At 38.4% G+C, this 16,759-nt stretch overlaps 1 pseudogene; it reads right to left on the bottom strand.

The window, feature by feature from the left end:
- Nucleotides 1–13,964: 13,964 nt before the first annotated feature.
- The window catches only part of LOC120862265, a 111,542-nt pseudogene continuing 108,747 nt past the window's right edge, over nt 13,965–16,759 (bottom strand).

The raw sequence follows: 16,759 nt of genomic DNA, 5'->3' as shown, positions 1-16,759 counted from the left end.
GGACCCTCTCTCGCAGACCTCAGTTCTCGGTAAGGACGAGGAGAAGAATCTGAGGCCTTACCCATGGCAAAAACAAGTTTATTAAGGAAAGAACAGAACATCTCAAGGGAGAGGTGGGCCAAGCCAGGAGAGGCGCTGGCGCCCAAGAGACAAGGTATGGGTTTTTTTAAGACTGAACTTTTATATACTTATTTAGGTGGACGTGAGCTAACGGTTTTAATTTACAGTTGGAAGTTACATAACAGCAGGCTCTCCTGTGCATTTCTTTCCCATAATTGAGTCTGTTATAATCAGATGTCTGTATGTATAGAATATTTATGACTCTTCTATGGGCTCCTGATGTCTCTTGAGGACACAGCTGTGCATCAAGGGCGCAGGTGCCAGAGGTGGAGAAGCCCTGTGTTTAGTTTGTATATACTGTGTGCCTAGAGTGCAATGGCAGGAGTTGGAAAAGTCTCTGGTTATTTTGTAGCATATCTGTGAGCTCTCCTGGGCCACACTGTGGGGGTGTATGCCTCACTTGCTACCTAACATACACACACACACACACCTTCATGTGTCTGTGTGTGTGTGTGTCTGTATTTCTCACATATACTTGGTCATGAACAAATATATAAATTTCCTATGAATCACAGTATTGCAGTAACTTTCAGTTCTCAGTGGAGGGAGTGGCAGGTAGGGAAGTAGGCAGAGATACGCAGACAAGGTTTTTTAGCGGAGCCATTGTGGGGAATGGGAAGAAAAAAGTCAACCAAAGAGAAGTAACAATCAGTTCAGTTCACTCAGTCCTGTATGACTATTTGTGACCACATGAACCGCAGCATCCCAGGCCTCCCTGTCTGTCACCAACTCCCGGAGTTTACCCAGACTCATGTCCGTTGAGTCTGTGATGCCATCTAACCATCTCATCCTCTGTTGTCCCCTTCTCCTCCTGCCCTCAATCTTTCCCAACATCAGGGTCTTTTCAAAGGAGTCAGCTCTTCGCATCAGGTGGCCAAAATATTAGTAACAATACAGAGCATTTTTTCTCAAGAGATTTTTTTTTCTCTGTAGATATTTATTGAGTAATATTTATCTTGTGATGTGGTACTGTGTAGCTGCAAGAGAGAAAAGAAAATAACCTTGCTTTGCCAGGGAAATCTAGTTGGGAAGCCAATACACAAAAATAGCTGCAAATAAGGAGGTATCAGATGAGAATCAAGTGAATATATGCAGCAAATGCACAATGATTTCCAAGATAACTATGGGAATGTTTCTTGGAAAACAACTTTAAGAGTGCTTCTAACTGGTTGGCGAGATGGGTGGTGGTTAGGGAAGGTTTAATGGCAAATACTAAGGTCAATTTGAGTCATAAAGTAGGGAAACAACCTTTTATAGATGTGAACTTCCAGATGTTCAAGCTAGTTTTAGAAAAGGCAGAGAAACTAGAGATCAAATTGCCAACATCCGTTGGATTATCAAACAAGCAAGAGAGTTCCAGAAAAACATCTATTTCTGCTTTATTGACTATGCCAAAGCCTTTGGCTGTGTGGATCACCACAAACTGGAAAATTCTGAAAGAGATGAGAATACCAGACCACCTGACCTACCTCCTGAGAAATCTGTATGCAGGTCAGGAAGCAATAGTTAGAACTGGACATGGAACAACAGACTGGCTCCAAATAGGGAAAGGAGCACATCAAGGCTGTATATTGTCATCCTGCTTATTTAACTTATATGCAGAGTACATCATGAGAAACGCTGGCCTAGATGAAGCACAAACTGGAATCAAGATTCCAGGAGAATTATCAATAACCTCAGATATGCAGATGACACCACCCTTTTGGCAGAAAGCAAAGAAGAACTCAAAAGCCTCTTGATGAAAGTGAAAGAGGAGAGTGAAAAAGTTGGCTTAAAGCTCAACATTCAGAAAACTAAGGTCATGGCACCTGGTCCCATCACTTCATGGGAAATAGATGGGGAAACAGTGGAAACGGTGACATGATTTATTTTGGGGGGGCTCCAAAAATCACTGCAGATGGTGATTGCAGCCATGAAATTAAAAGTTGCTTACTCCTTGGAAGCAAAGTTATGACCAACCTAGACAGCATATTAAAAAGCAGAGACATTACTTTGCCAACAAAGGTGCATCTAGTCAAGGCTGTGGTTTTTCCAGTGGTCAAGTATGGATGTGAGTGTTGGACTGCAAAGAAAGCTGAGCACTGAAGAATTGATGCTTTTGAACTATGTTGGAGAAGACTCTTGAGAGTCCCATGGGCTGCAAGGAGATCCCACCAGTCCATCCCAAAGGAAATCAGTCCTGAATATTCATTGAAAGGACTGATGTTGAACCTGAAACTCCAGTAGTTTGGCCACCTGATGCAAAGAACTGACTCATTTGAAAAGACCCTGATGCTGGGAAAGATTGAAGGTGGGAGGAGAAGGGGACAACAGAGGATGAGATGGTTGGATGGCATCACTGACTCACAGGATGAGTCTGAGTAAGCTCTGAGAGTTGGTGATGGGCAGGGAGGCCTGGCGTGCTGCAGTCCATGGGGTCGCAAAGAGTCGGACACGAGTGAGCAACTGAACTGAACTGAAACATATAAGTAGGATATTACAGGCAGAGAACTGAAAATCAACAGACCCAAGCTTTAAACACCAAACTAGCTTGCTTTTACCTGGGATACAGTTCTCATGTAATCAGGTCACATCTGGGTCTTCTTTCTTTTTCCTTTTGTAACAGGCTGGAAAAGTTGTCCTCTGAGATTTTAGAGAGCCATTGAAGATTTTGGACTTGGGAATATAGAGTGATGTTTAGTAGTATTAGCATAGCTGATGTAAAGTACAGATTATAGAGCTGTGGGCTTCCCGGGTGCCTCGGATGGTGAAGCAACTGCCTGCAGTGCAGAAGGCCCAGGTTCGATCCCTGGGTCCGGAAGATCCCTGGAGAAGGGAATGGTAACCCATTCCAGTTGCCTGGGAAATCCTATGGATGGAGGAGTGTGGCATACAGTACAGACTACAGAGTTACAGAAACAAGCAAAGCAAGAGTGCTTGAGTCCTTCTTCAGTGTTTAAAGTCTGGTGAGTGCTGTAATTACCAGGAGAATCCCAGGATTTGCCTCATTATCACAGATTCATCAATTTCCCCCTTTCCTCTTCCTAAAGGTGTCTTTTGTGTATTCTATGTATGGTTCTTTAACTCCCCTAAATTTCCAGTCATTTAGAAATCTCCTATCCTTTCCTCTTGACCTTGTTTGCTCTGCCTTGACTGTTCTTTTTGTATGAGTTGTGCTGCTCTCTCTCTGTCCTGACTTTATTCAGCCTCAATCACAGAGAATCCTAATAAACTGATGGCCTGCGCCATTTAATTTCTAAGATCAATGGTATATTCTGTAATATTTATTAAACTTCATGGCTACTAATGTTTGATATCATATTATTATGTAAGTGCAATAAAATATTTCTGATTTTTTGGTACTATGGTCAACTGTTGAGTGTATTAAATTTAGTGTGGTTGTATTTGTGACTGGATAGTAGCCCTGGGAACCCTAGAAGTTTCTTACCATTTTACTGAGTTTTCACTCAATTTTAATTAAATTTGAAACCCTCTAGAATTGAGAGCAGAAATTCAGATACATTAATTTGATCTTTATGCTCTCTTTGAAATACCAAAATGTTGTTGTTGGTTTCTATTTGGATTAATTGTTTTCTATTTAAAATCGGCTTCCCTGGTGGTCCAGGGATTAAGAACCCACCTGCCAATGCAGGGGACATGAGTTTGATTCCTGTTCTGGAAACATCCTACATGCCACAGGGCAGCTAAACCCCATGGGCCGCTACTGTTAAAGCCCAATGCTCTGGAGCCCGCATGCTGCAGATACTGAAGCCTGCGTGCCTAGAGTCCATGCTCTGAAGGGAAAAGCCTCTACAGTGAGAAGCCTGCTCGCCAAGCAAGAGTAGCCCCACTCGCCGCCGCTAGGGAAAGCCCAAGCGCAGCAATGAAGAGCCAGCACAGCCAAAAAATAAATAAATGAACAATAAAGGGTTTCTGAAAAAACAGCTGTCTGTTTCTACTTTAGTATACACAGCATAGTGGATATTAGAATATATAGGATGAAAGTAAAGTGTGAAATGAACAGAAAGTTTTAATCCTGGAATATGGATTCATCTACACACATATTATGATCCTGATGCAATTTGAGTCTATAATAATTTCCATTTAAAAGCATCGTTATAGTAGTTTTTAAGTCTCTTGAAATTATTCAATTTGAAGCTACTGAAGGCTTTAGAAAGTAGAGATTCTGAGTACTTAGTACAGATTTTAACTAAAGACAACAAGAATACATCATGTAGTTAAATTAGCTATTTAATTCTGAGATAGTTTATGAACGATTCAGTCCACCCTTCTTCTTGAAACCTTTTTTCTTCAGTGAAAGAGTTCAAGAAGGGGTGAAAAATGAGTCAAAAAGAGTCTATTCTGAAAAACAGACCTAATTTTGAAGTTCAACTGGAATAAGAAATTGTTAAATTTTGTATAGAAAATTGTATCTCACTTCATAATTATCTGATTATTTGATTTATCAAGTAAACAAAGCATAATGTTTCTAAAAGCCTCTGAATACTTTTTTCCAACCATGACAGATTAAATGAATACAGAGGGTGAACAGAAATGGGAGGGGGTCCTAGATCTGTATCCTTATGCAGGAAGAGGGCAGTGCTTTGGGGGAGTGCAATTTACATGAGCATCTGGGTCTTTTGTGGTGTTTTGGATGGATGACCTGAGTCTGATATATTGGTGAATAGCATTAACAAAGGTCTGATTATCAAAGGCTAGGAAGAAAAATGCAATTAGCCACAGCAATGAGGTGATGTCTGTGTTTGGGGGAAAAACCTGGTATCTAACTGGCTATAGAAAACACTGAAATGATACATCAGTAAAAGTCCTGATTTGTGTTTATGTGTATGTGTGTGCATTATATAGTGATTTTAACTCAGTGGAATATGACCAAAAAGAGTCATTTTTTTGGATAATATTTGGGTTATGTGATGAAAGTGGGATTATGTGATGAAAGTACCTGTTACTAACAAAATGTGATGTGATAAACTCAATGAATTCTTAATTTATAACACACCAGTTTCACCAATCTGACAATTGCAATACTGTTTCTATTTAAAGAAAATTAGAAGTAAGTAAAAGTGCATTGAAGTTCAAAAGAAGTTTGCTCTTTTTCTGTTGTTTTTTTCCCTCTATAAACCATGCCACCCAGAATAGAGAACCATATCTAATCTCCCAATTAGGTCAGGCCCTAGGATAATCAATCTCTTTAACAGCAGATTCCTTGTTTTAGCAAATGAATGCTTGGTTTCAAAAGCAGTTTTGTGTTGAGAAAGAAGTGCAGTTGGCATGGGTGATTAGAACTCTTTTAAACCCTGTAAAAAGCTTCTATAGATTGTTTTATGCCCACACTTTGTGAACTGAAGTAAATGCTGTATATATCCATTTTAAAATGAATATGGTGGGGGCTTTTTACAGCCTGTGAGAACGTCTACATGCATAGAAATGAAATTATTTTAAGGCCAGATATTTAATACCCATTTGAATTACACTGTGATTTTGATAATATCTAAAAGCAGTGTATATGTTTTTAGTAGATGATTTTCATATTTATTATGTTCATTAGTGACAATAACATAATTATTACATTAAACCACAACAGACAGACTGAAAATACTATGACAGATTAACATGATTCTTATATTTGTTGTTTGGACCACATTTATATTAGTTTGTGAATGCCTTTTATTTTTATATCTGATGCCTTTCAGTTCATATTCATGCTATATGCAAATAGGTCATGTGAGACAACTTTGAAACCAAGAAGAAATAATTAAAAATTGAAGTTTATACAAGCGGAAAGTGGTGGCAGGATGAATTGGGAGACTGGGCTTGATGTATATACACTATTGATACTGTGTGCTCTACTTAGTGCTATATGGTGACCTAAATGGGAAGGAAGTCTTCCCACACATGTACCTGAGGGGTATGTGTATACGCTTTGTTGTACAGCAGAACCTAATACAGTTCAAAGCAACTATACTCCAATAAATATTAATTAAAAAAATTAAAGTTTATAAACAGCGTGTGTTAAGTTAAAATTACAGACTTAATTTTGCACACAACTCAGCTCATTTAATCCAAGATATTAAAATGTAGTGAAGTATTTTTCAATATAGTACGACAAAAATTATAGGATTTCAGTAAGTTATTTTAGATAATTATTGTTCAAATGTGATTGCTGGTACTTATCAGTGATGCTTGAAAGTGATACAAAAGTAATTCAGGAAGCCACAAACTGCCTGTTTTAGGAAAGCATACTTTAACCATACTTAAAAATATAGTATTGAAACATTTGCAAGGTAGTTAAGAAAAAAAGTATTCTCAAACATATTTTGTATGTTACCGTTCAACTTTATTCTGTAATGGCCAGTTCTATCAGTTTTTCTCCCCTCTTAAAAATTGTCTCAGATGTGCTTAATTTTTGGAAAGTTAATATTTCTCATAGTGACAGTTGATATAACATCTGAGGAAAAACTGAAAGCAGATGGTCTTTAAGAAACAGTTATCACTAATTACTTTGTATCTTTCACACAAATACCAGCACATGTATGGGATTAAATTACTGTGTTTTTTTTTTAATGTATTTATTTATTTTTTATTTTACTTTACAATTCTGTATTGGTTTTGCTATACATTGACATGAATCCACCATGGGTGTTAAGCAGGATTCTTTTTTTGGGCTGTGCTGGCTCTTGGTTGCTGCATGGACTTGTCTGCAGTTGCAGTGTGCAGGCTTCTCTTTGTGGCGGCTTCTCTGGTTGCAGAACATGGGCTTTAGGGTCCTTCGGCTTCGGAAGTTGTGGCACGTATCTCAATAGTTGGGGCTTCCAGGCTCTTGAACACAGGCTCAAGAGTAGTGGCCTATGGACTTAGCTACTCCGTGGCGTGCCGCATCTTCCCTGACCAAGGATCCAGTCCATGGCTCCTGGCAGGTGGATTCTTTACCACTGAGCCAAAAGGGGATCCTCACTGTTATAAGTAAGGTTCTAAGGCAAAGTTGGTAGATATTATAGTGATTCACTGAAACAAGACTTTTAAAATACAGGCATTGCTTTTTTTTTTTTTAAACAGGCATTCTTAATAATACCAAATACCAAAATAGAACTATGATGTTTACTCATGCTTATTATAATGCATGTGCATGCTAAATCACTTCAGTTGTGTCTGAGTCTTTGCATATGGACTGTTGCAGAGAAGTCTGCCAGACTTCTCTGTCCATGGGATTCTCCAGACAAGAATACTGGTGTGGGTTGCCATGCCCTCCTCCAGGGGATCTTCCTAACTCAGGGATCGAACCTGCATCTCTTATGTCTTCTGCATTGGCAGGCTGGTTCTTAATCACTAGTGCCACCTGGGAAGCCCATTCTACTGTAAAACAACATTTTAATATTGTTAGTAGAATAACTTCTGCATGTTAAATACTTCTGTATATTAAAATTTTTAACTGGAAGACTGTTTAATGTCTAGATCTGTTACTCAGCTATATTTTAGATTGAAAACTTAATTATTATAGCTTATCAGGCAGTATACATTTGATTCAATGAAATCAAATCACTTAGGTTTATACAATAGATTTCTTATATCCCAATGATTTTCAGGATCCAGAGATTTCCAGTCTGAAATCCTTTATTATCCTAGAACTCTTATAGCTAAATTTATGTATGGATTATTTCATCCTTGCCAGGCACACACATTAACTCTAGTATGAAAAAAAGAAGTCTGAAAGAAAATATAGCAAAATGGATATCTTTGGGTGATTTGGGGGTGATTTCTTAAATCTTATGTACTGTATTATATAGGCTTTTGATTCTTTTATAATTAGGAAAGATATAAATATTTTCAGTTTCAAACAACATACAGTTCCAGCATAGGTGATATGTAATTGGACAATAATTTTATAATATAGTTTGACAATAACTTTTTATTTTCCTCTTGAACCTCGTAAAACCTGTTGGGTCAAATACCCTGTTCTTTCCTTGGCACTGCTGACTTGGCCATACTGTTGAAATCAAACATTCAATGGAAGGTACACTTGGAGTAGATTAAAGCAACCCAGGAATGATCCAAAATAACAAATAGTAAACATGGTAAATGGAGAAGGCAATGGCATCCCACTCCAGTACTCTTGCCTGGAACATCCCATGGACGGAGGAGCCTGGTAGGCTGCATGCAGTCCATGGAGTCACTAAGAGTCGGACACGACTGAGCGCCTTCACTTTCACTTTTCACTTTCCTGCATTGGAGAAGGAAATGGCAACCCACTCCAGTATTCTTGCCTGGAGAATCCCATGGACAAAGGACGGGCTACAGTCCATGAAGTGGCAAAAGAGGCATGACTTAGCGACTAAACAACAACTTCACCTGTCAAAATACGTAATATAGATTTTTCAGAACAACAAGAAGTAGTGAGAAAGTGACCCTGTTTTACATTTAGTAAATGTCTTGAATATATATCTTAATAGACCGCTGGATTCTTATAATCTGCTTCTGCATTCAGCTTGTTGCATTATAGTATGTAAGCTGACATATAGGAAGAAAAGTTGACTTCATGCAAATATGTAATTGGAAAGGGGGGACAATTTTAATAACTTTTCCAGATAGTTCTGGATATTCTTTTTAATATTACATCAAATCTCAACAAGTAGTAGTTTGTTAAAGACAAGTTGTCATGTGAAATCTGAAACCATGTCAGTAAACTTTGAATACTTTTTTTTTTTTTTTGAGTACTTCATTCCAGATTTTATTGTTATAAACAAGGTTTTGGTTACTTTTTGGTCATATCAGTATATTTTGATACATAGTAAAAACATCCTTTTTAAGTAAAACTATCAGTTTTCAAAACAAACAAAAAGACAATAGTAATATGAACCTGTTATAATATTCCTGATGGGCCTTTGCATCAAGTTTGGCTCTATTCTTCTTTTTTTTTATATTTTATTTTATTTTATTTTATTTTTTATTTTACTTTACAATTCTGTATTGGTTTTGCCATACATTGACATGAATCCACCACGGGAGTACATGCGTTCCCAAACATGAACCCCCCTCCCACCCCCCTCCCTACAACATCTCTCTGGGTCATCCCCGCGTACCAGCCCCAAGCGTGCCATATCCTGCATTGGACATAGACTGGCAATTCGATTCTTACATGATATTATACATGTTTCAATGCCATTCTCCCAAATCATCTCACCCTCTCCCTCTCCCACTGAGTCCAAAAGTCCGTTATACACATCTGTGTCTTTTTTGCTGTCCTGCATACAGGGTCATCATTGACTTATTTCTCAAGGAAGGTTTCTAAAAGGAATCTGAATTTTTATTTTAAAAATAATAAAGTATAATATTCCAATAATAAAAAAAAATCCCAAGAATATTCTGAGGATATTTTAAGGATTAATTTGCATCCAGATTGCTTTCTAAAACATTTGAGCACCACTCAAATCTCTGAGCTAAATTTCTTAATTCTTAGATGGATCAACTTTAGAGTTTACTATTTGTTGCATGGATGATGTCTTAAAGCCTTTACTTTTCATCTCTTTGGAGGTAATTTTATATATATATAAATGAATATAATATTCATATATATATATATATGAATTTATCAGATGTGAGCAGTGTAGGAATACAGTAAAAACTTGATCAGTGGTTGTTGGCATGGTGTGGTACTTTTGCAGAGTTCTGTCCCAGCTGTAAGTATGAAAAGATAATTTCCAAACAAAATGACTGCTTGAGCCCTGAAACCAAAATACTGATTTCCAAAAGAAAATACTTGTTTCAGTCATAAGTTTTTATGACAAAAACTGAAGCCAAAATACATGTTTTCTTTTAAGACACTCATATGTCAGATCCTACTAAAAATAATTTAGAAGTTCCCACACATTGCTTTTGATGATATCTCTTTTCTTTGTAAAGGTTTGTACAAAATATCTCAACAAGGAATCCATTATCAAAATTTCCTAAAATCCTTCTTTTTTTCAAAATAAAGGTCTAGTTGACTTTACCAGGAAATGTGGATGACGTGTTTTCATGTTCTTTTTTTGAGTGACAAAAACAATGTCGTCATTCTTCACTAACAAGTCCAGGAGTAATGCCAGATAATTCCTGTAGATGTGACTGTCCAATCTATTCAAGATTCCAAGGAAACCATCTGTTATCCTCCCGACTCTCCCAGAATAGACCTGATTCTCCTAATGTGCACTCTCAATCCTACAACCTTGGACTTCCCCACATTGCAGTCATTGCAGTGGGTAATTATCTCTTTGCACAGTCAGCTGAATAACTTCTCTCACTACAGGGTTAGCTCCTAGACGGAAAGGTCTGAAGTGAATTTTCTATCTCATGCCCAGGACCTTCAGCACAGTCTTTGGTACACAATGGGGACTCTTTAAGATTTGCAGGGTAGTATATGATAGATTGGAGAAGAAAATGCAACCCACTCCAGTGTTCTTGCCTGGAAAATCACATGAACAGAGGAGTCTGGCAGGCTACAGTCCATGGGGTTGCAGAGTCAGACATGACTTAGCGATTAAACCACCAACCAACCACACGTATGATAGAATACCACTGAGCAGTTAATGTACTTTGGTGTCCCGAGAATATTTTTCTGTATCTTTTATACTTGGGGATTCTTCATCCTTCTTGAAAGTGGCTTTTGTGATAATACTCAGTTCTTGTTTCTTTCTCGCCTTCTCGACTGTTCCATTTTTGTCTGCTTTCATGGCCTTTGTTTTAATTTCTAGTTCCTTAAGGTGAGAGTGAAGTTCTGCCTTGCCCTTTGCTTTCTCCTCTTGTGTACACTTTCTCTCAATCACGCATAACCTCTGTGATTCTCAGATCTAAGTCTAATTCCAGTCTCTCCCTCAAACCACGGTTCTGTATCTTCCAGGTATTCTCTCTATGTTTCCAGCCAGAGATTAGTCTTCCATCGCCTCCCATCCTCTGTCGTCATTCCTTGCGGCTTCTCTGTGACCTGGTGACTTCTGTGCTGCCTCATCTTTGCTTTCGCTGAGCCCCGTCAGGTCTCTCTCGCGAAGAGTCCTTGTTTCCGTCTCAGTTACCGTCACACTAACTCACACCTTGGCTGCTCGTGCCCGTCCTGTGGTTGTGGCATTCACACTCTCCCTCCTCTGCTCCCATTCTCATGGCATTAAAACATCGTGTATGCTGGTACGAGGGTAACTCTTCCCACATACGTTTCCTCTTAAAATTCTCACTCTATAATTTGAATGTTGCCCTGGCATTTGATGGTATTAAGGAATTATTCATTATTTTTAGATTTGATAGTGGTAATGAAGTTGTATTAAAAAGAAGAGGTCCTTATCTTTTATATTTAATACACATATACTAAAATGTTTATGAATAATTGATATGATGCCTGGGATTTGATTCAAATCATACAGAGTGAGAAAGCATGAATGGCAGCATAGATAGGCTAGAGTTGATGCTGACTGTTCTTTATAATCTTATGTATGTTTGAAATTCTGCATAATAAACATTAAGTCAACTCTTTAGTGCTTCAAGTGCTCATAAAATGAAGTCCAAGCTCTTTAAGAATTGAAAGCCACAGGTCAGTCTCAGTCTATCTTCCCAGTGTCATCGGCCAGTGTCTCCTACGTATATCCTTTGCTGATATAGCAGCTCAGCAGACTGCTCAGTGTGTGCACGTGACCATCTTTCCCCAGTTTTCTGCATTCCTGTGTACTTCTTATCAGGAGCATCTTGACTGCAGGTTTGGCTTTAGTCTAGGTATAAGGTAGTTTGCAAGATGTGTACATTGCTGTAAAGCCCCCAACAAATGACAGAGGTTTAGTGATTAAATTCCCCAGCTTTTTTCTCTTTTGGGGGGTCTCCCAGAAACCTCCAATGGACTTGAGCTCCAGTTGCCCGCACTGGTATCTGACTGTTGAGCACATCAGTATTGCTTTCCTTTCCTTCTTGGTCTCACCTGTCCACTTTTGTACTAGAGCTTCTGGGAACAAGTTGCATCAAGTCCTAGTTTCAGGTGCTTCTTCTGAGGGTTGCCAAAGTTATTGAGCTGTAAACTCATCCTTTTCTGGTTCTGTGCCTTTTGTGGTTCTGTTCAAGCCTGTATCTTGGCCATGCATGTCCCCCCACTTCCCAACTGTTACTTACATTATTGTCATTTTCAGTCTTAAATTTTAAACGGTGCCAATTTTAGAAAACTTTGAACATAAAAACATTACAGAGGAAAAAAAAATCCATGGTTACAACACTCCATCATTGTTGTTTTCAGTCTTAAATTTTAAAACAGTGCCAATTTTAGAAAACTTTCAACATAAAAACATTTCAGAGAAAAAACAAGTCCATGATCACAACACCCCAGAGATGAACATTTCCTTTAGTCTTTTTTGTGTGTGTGTGTATCTGTAAACATCTGACCTCTTTACTAGGGCTTGAAGATCCACTTCCAAGATGGCTCATTCACATGGTTCTTGGCAGGACCCCTGCTCTTTAATGACTTGGGCAGAAGGTTTTAATTCCTTGTGTATTGGTCTTAGAGTGTATCCTGAGTGTTCATGGGAGATGGCATCTGGTTCCACCAGGGGAAGTGATTTAAGAGAGTCACAGCATCTTATCATGACTTAACCTTGATAGTAACATATCACTTCTGCTATATTTTATTGGTCATACATTGATGAACCCAGGTAAAAAGTAGGAAGAAACTATATAGGGGCATGAATGTCATGAGGCTGGAATTATTGAGGGCATCTTTGAAGAGCAGAGCTAGTCTGTAACATGGAGCTTTTTGGGGAGTTTTCAAAGACTGCCTTTAGGGCACCTCTTTCTTAATGTCTTTCTGGCCTGACCTCTGAAGATAAATCATCTTATTTCCCTTGTCACTGGGTCTCACCTGCCTTTTTAAGATCATAGGCTTTCTTCTAGTTCTCTCTATTTTAATGCTATTGTTTTTCTTTCTTTGTTATTATACTGAAACTTCTCTAATTGTGCAAATAAGACTCAAACATATTTTTAAGCCACTCCCATTTATTCCTAATTTCTAAAGTATATCCAATTTCTAGAATTAGATTGTTCCACAGGCAGCCCTGCTAAATTATTTTTCTCAGATTTTGTTGTCTATATTCAGAATTGTTTATTTACCTTAAGAAGGTGAAATGTTCTTTTGTAACAGCTTCCTCCAGTTTTAGTTGTTCATTAATAAGATCCATCCCTCTTCCCTTGGTGAAATAATAGTTTGCACTGATGTCTAAAACTATGATCAGATTCTATGCACCAAAGACAGGCTGTGTTGTAGTGGTGAGTGGGCAATGCTTGAGGCCCTAGACAAAGCTGTATGGCTCCTGAAGTGAACCCTTTCACAGATTTCTTTCAGAGATTTCTCCTTGGCCCTGAACATAGTTTAAAGCAGAGTAAGAATGAAAAGTATTCAGGGCAGCTGATCTAAGCTGCCCATCAAGGGCCTGAACTAGGAATTTAAAACTAGAACTCCATCCATTACTATTGAGCCTTTATCAGACTTTGTGGCCTTTGGGGTTTTTTGCAAGCCATGATGATATTTTCTGATAATTTATCAACACATTTCACATTCATGAAGTCATTTTAGCACTGATGTAAATTTATAGCACACCATTAAATTTAATTAAACATTAAAAACAATATGAATAAACATTAAAAATTTGACACTATGTATGTGATGGTCTTCAGGGGAAACTTGTTCAACAGTTTTATAATTGAGCTATAAAATTAGTGCAAATACTATACTTGTTTTACCAGTACCTGTCAATAAAAATGGCAGAGTATTGTCATTTGAACATTGCAATTCATCATTGAACATAATGAGGCATCCCTAATGGGGGGTGTGCTTTTTCCTAACAGTCCCATTTTCATAACTTTGGGCCCTTAATATTTAACTGCAGCAGCTCCTTTTCCTGCCTTCTCCAGTTTGCAGGATGATTTGTTAGCTAGTTTCTCCACCCTCTGTTCCCTGTGCTGTTCTTTTATAACTTGATTTCTTGTTCTTTCATTTGCTTTGCTTTCATTTTCAAAATGTGGTTGAGTCGGTACCTCAGGCAGATCACTGCCATTAATCATCTGCACTTATTAACTTGCTTTTCTCTGAATCTTTTCTTTGATAAAGCATTGAGAGGTATTCCTGTCTTATTAAATATTTGAATTTGTTTGGGCTTTGGTTATTTAACAAATTAAGAATGGTTAAATGTGAGCATGTGCTACAAATGAATTCACAGTCCTGCTTCTCTTGCTGCTGGTAAACTACAAAAAACATTTCTTCCTCCTCAGACTCATCAGTCTCGTTTACTGGCAGACCTTCATCCTCAGAGTCTTAGGTGTATTCAGCTTTACACAATTCTCTACCTTCTCTTTCATGTAGCCATTTGCTTTCTACATGAATGGAACCCTCCAAGTTGGCATGATCCAGAGCTCCAACCATTCTTGGAGTACAGATAAAGCAGGGCAAAGGCTAATAGAGTTTTGCCAAGAAAATGTACTGGTCATAGCAAAAACCCTCTTCCAACAACTCAAGAGAAGACTCTACACATGGACATCACCAGGTGGTCAGTACCGAAGTCAGACTGATTATATTCTTTGCAGTCAAAGATGGAGAAGTTCTCTACAGTCAGCAAAAACAAGACCAGGAGTTGACTGTGGCTCAGATCATGAATTCCTTATTGCCAAATTCAGACTTAAATTGAAGAAAGTGGGGAAAGTCACTGAACCATTCAGCTATGACCTAAATCAAATCCCTTATGATTATTCAGTAGAAGTGAGAAATAGATTCAAGGGATTAGATCTGATAGAGGGAGTGCCTGAGGAACTATGGATGGAGGTTTGTGACACTGTACACGAGCAGGGGTCAAGACCATCCTCAAGAAAAAGAAATGCAAAAAAAACAATATGGTTGTCTATGGAGGCCTTACAAATAGCAGTGAAAAGAAGATAAGTGAACGGCAAAGGAGAAAAGGAAAGATATACCCATTTGAATGTATAGTTTCAAAGAATAGCATGGAGAGATAAGAAAGCCTTCCTCAGCGATCAGTGCAAAGAAATAGAGGAAAACAATAGAATGGGAAAGACTAGAGATCTCTTCAAGAAAATTAGAGATACCAAAGGAACATTGCATGCAAATGTGGGCACAATAAAGGACAGAAATGGATTGGACCTAACAGAAGCAGAAGATATTAAGAAGAGGTGGCAAGAATACACAGAAAAACTATACAAAAAAGATCTTCACGACCCAGATAATCACGATGGTGTGATCACTTACCTATAGCCAGACATCCTAGAATGTGAAGTCAAGTGGGCCTTAGGAAGCATCACTATGAATAAAGCTAGTGGAGGTGATGGAATTCCAGTTGAGCTATTTCAAATCCTAAAAGATGATGCTGTGAAAGTGCTGCACTCAATATGTCAGCAAATTTGGAAAACCCAGCAGTGGCCACAGGATTGGAAAAAGTCAGTTTTCATTCCAGTCCCAAAGAAAGATAATGCTAGGGAATGCTCAAACTAAAGCACAGTTGCATTCATCTCACACACTAGTAAAGTAATGCTCAAAATTCTCCAAGCCAGGCTTCAGCAGTATGTGAACCATGGACTTCCAGATGTTCAAACTGGTTTTAGAAAAGGCAGAGGAACAGAGATCAAATTGCCAACATCCACTGGATCATCAAAAAAGCAAGAGAATTCCAGAAAAACATCTATATCTGCTTTATTGACCATGTCAAAGCCTTTGACAGTGTGTATCACCACAAACTGTGGAAAATTATTCAAGAGATGGGAATACCAGACCACCTGACCTGTCTCTTGAGAATTCTGTATGCAGGTCAGGGAGCAATAGTTAGAACTGGATATGGAACAAAAGACTTGTTCCAAATGGGGAAAGGAGTACACCAAGGCTGTATATTGCACCCTGCATTTTTAAATTATGTGCAGAATACATTATGAGAAATGCCAGGCTGGATGAATCAAAAGCTGAAATCAAGATTTCCAGGAAAAATATCAATAACCTCAGATATGTGGATGACACCACCCTTTTGGCAGAAAGCAAGGAACAACTAAAGAAGCTCTTTATGAAAGTGAAAGAGGAGAGTGAAAAAGTTGGCTTAAAGCTCAACTTTCAGAAAACTAAGATCATGGCATCTGGTCCCATCCCCTCATGGCAAATAGATGGGGAAACACTGGAAACAGTGACAGGATTTATTTTTGAGGGCTCCAAAATCACTGCAGATGGTGATTGCAGCCATGGAATTAAAAGATGCTTGCTACTTGAAAGAAAAGTTATGACCAACCTAGACAGCATATTAAAGAGCAGAGACATTACTTTGTCTATTCAAAGCTATGATTTTTCCAGTAGTCATGTATGGATGTGAGAGTTGGAGTGTGAAGAAAGCTGAGTGCCGAAGAATTGATGCTTTTGAACTGTGGTGCTAGAGAAGACTCTTGAGAGTCCCTTGGACTGCAAGGAAATCCAACCAGCCCTCCCAAAGGAAATCAGTCCTGAATATTCTTTGGAAGGACAGATGTTGAAGCAGAAATTCCAATACTTTGGCCACCTGATATGAAGAATTGACTCATTTGTAAAGACCCTGATGCTGGGAGAGATTGATGGCAGGAGAAGGGGACTACAGAGGATGAGATGGCTGGATGGCATCACTGACTCGAT

Source organism: Oryx dammah, unplaced genomic scaffold (genome assembly GCF_014754425.2).
Source record: "Oryx dammah isolate SB20612 unplaced genomic scaffold, SCBI_Odam_1.1 HiC_scaffold_3, whole genome shotgun sequence".
NCBI classification, from domain to species: Eukaryota; Metazoa; Chordata; class Mammalia; order Artiodactyla; family Bovidae; genus Oryx; species Oryx dammah.
Note: the sequence above shows the minus strand (reverse complement) of the source record. Positions and strands in the feature narration are given on the sequence as shown.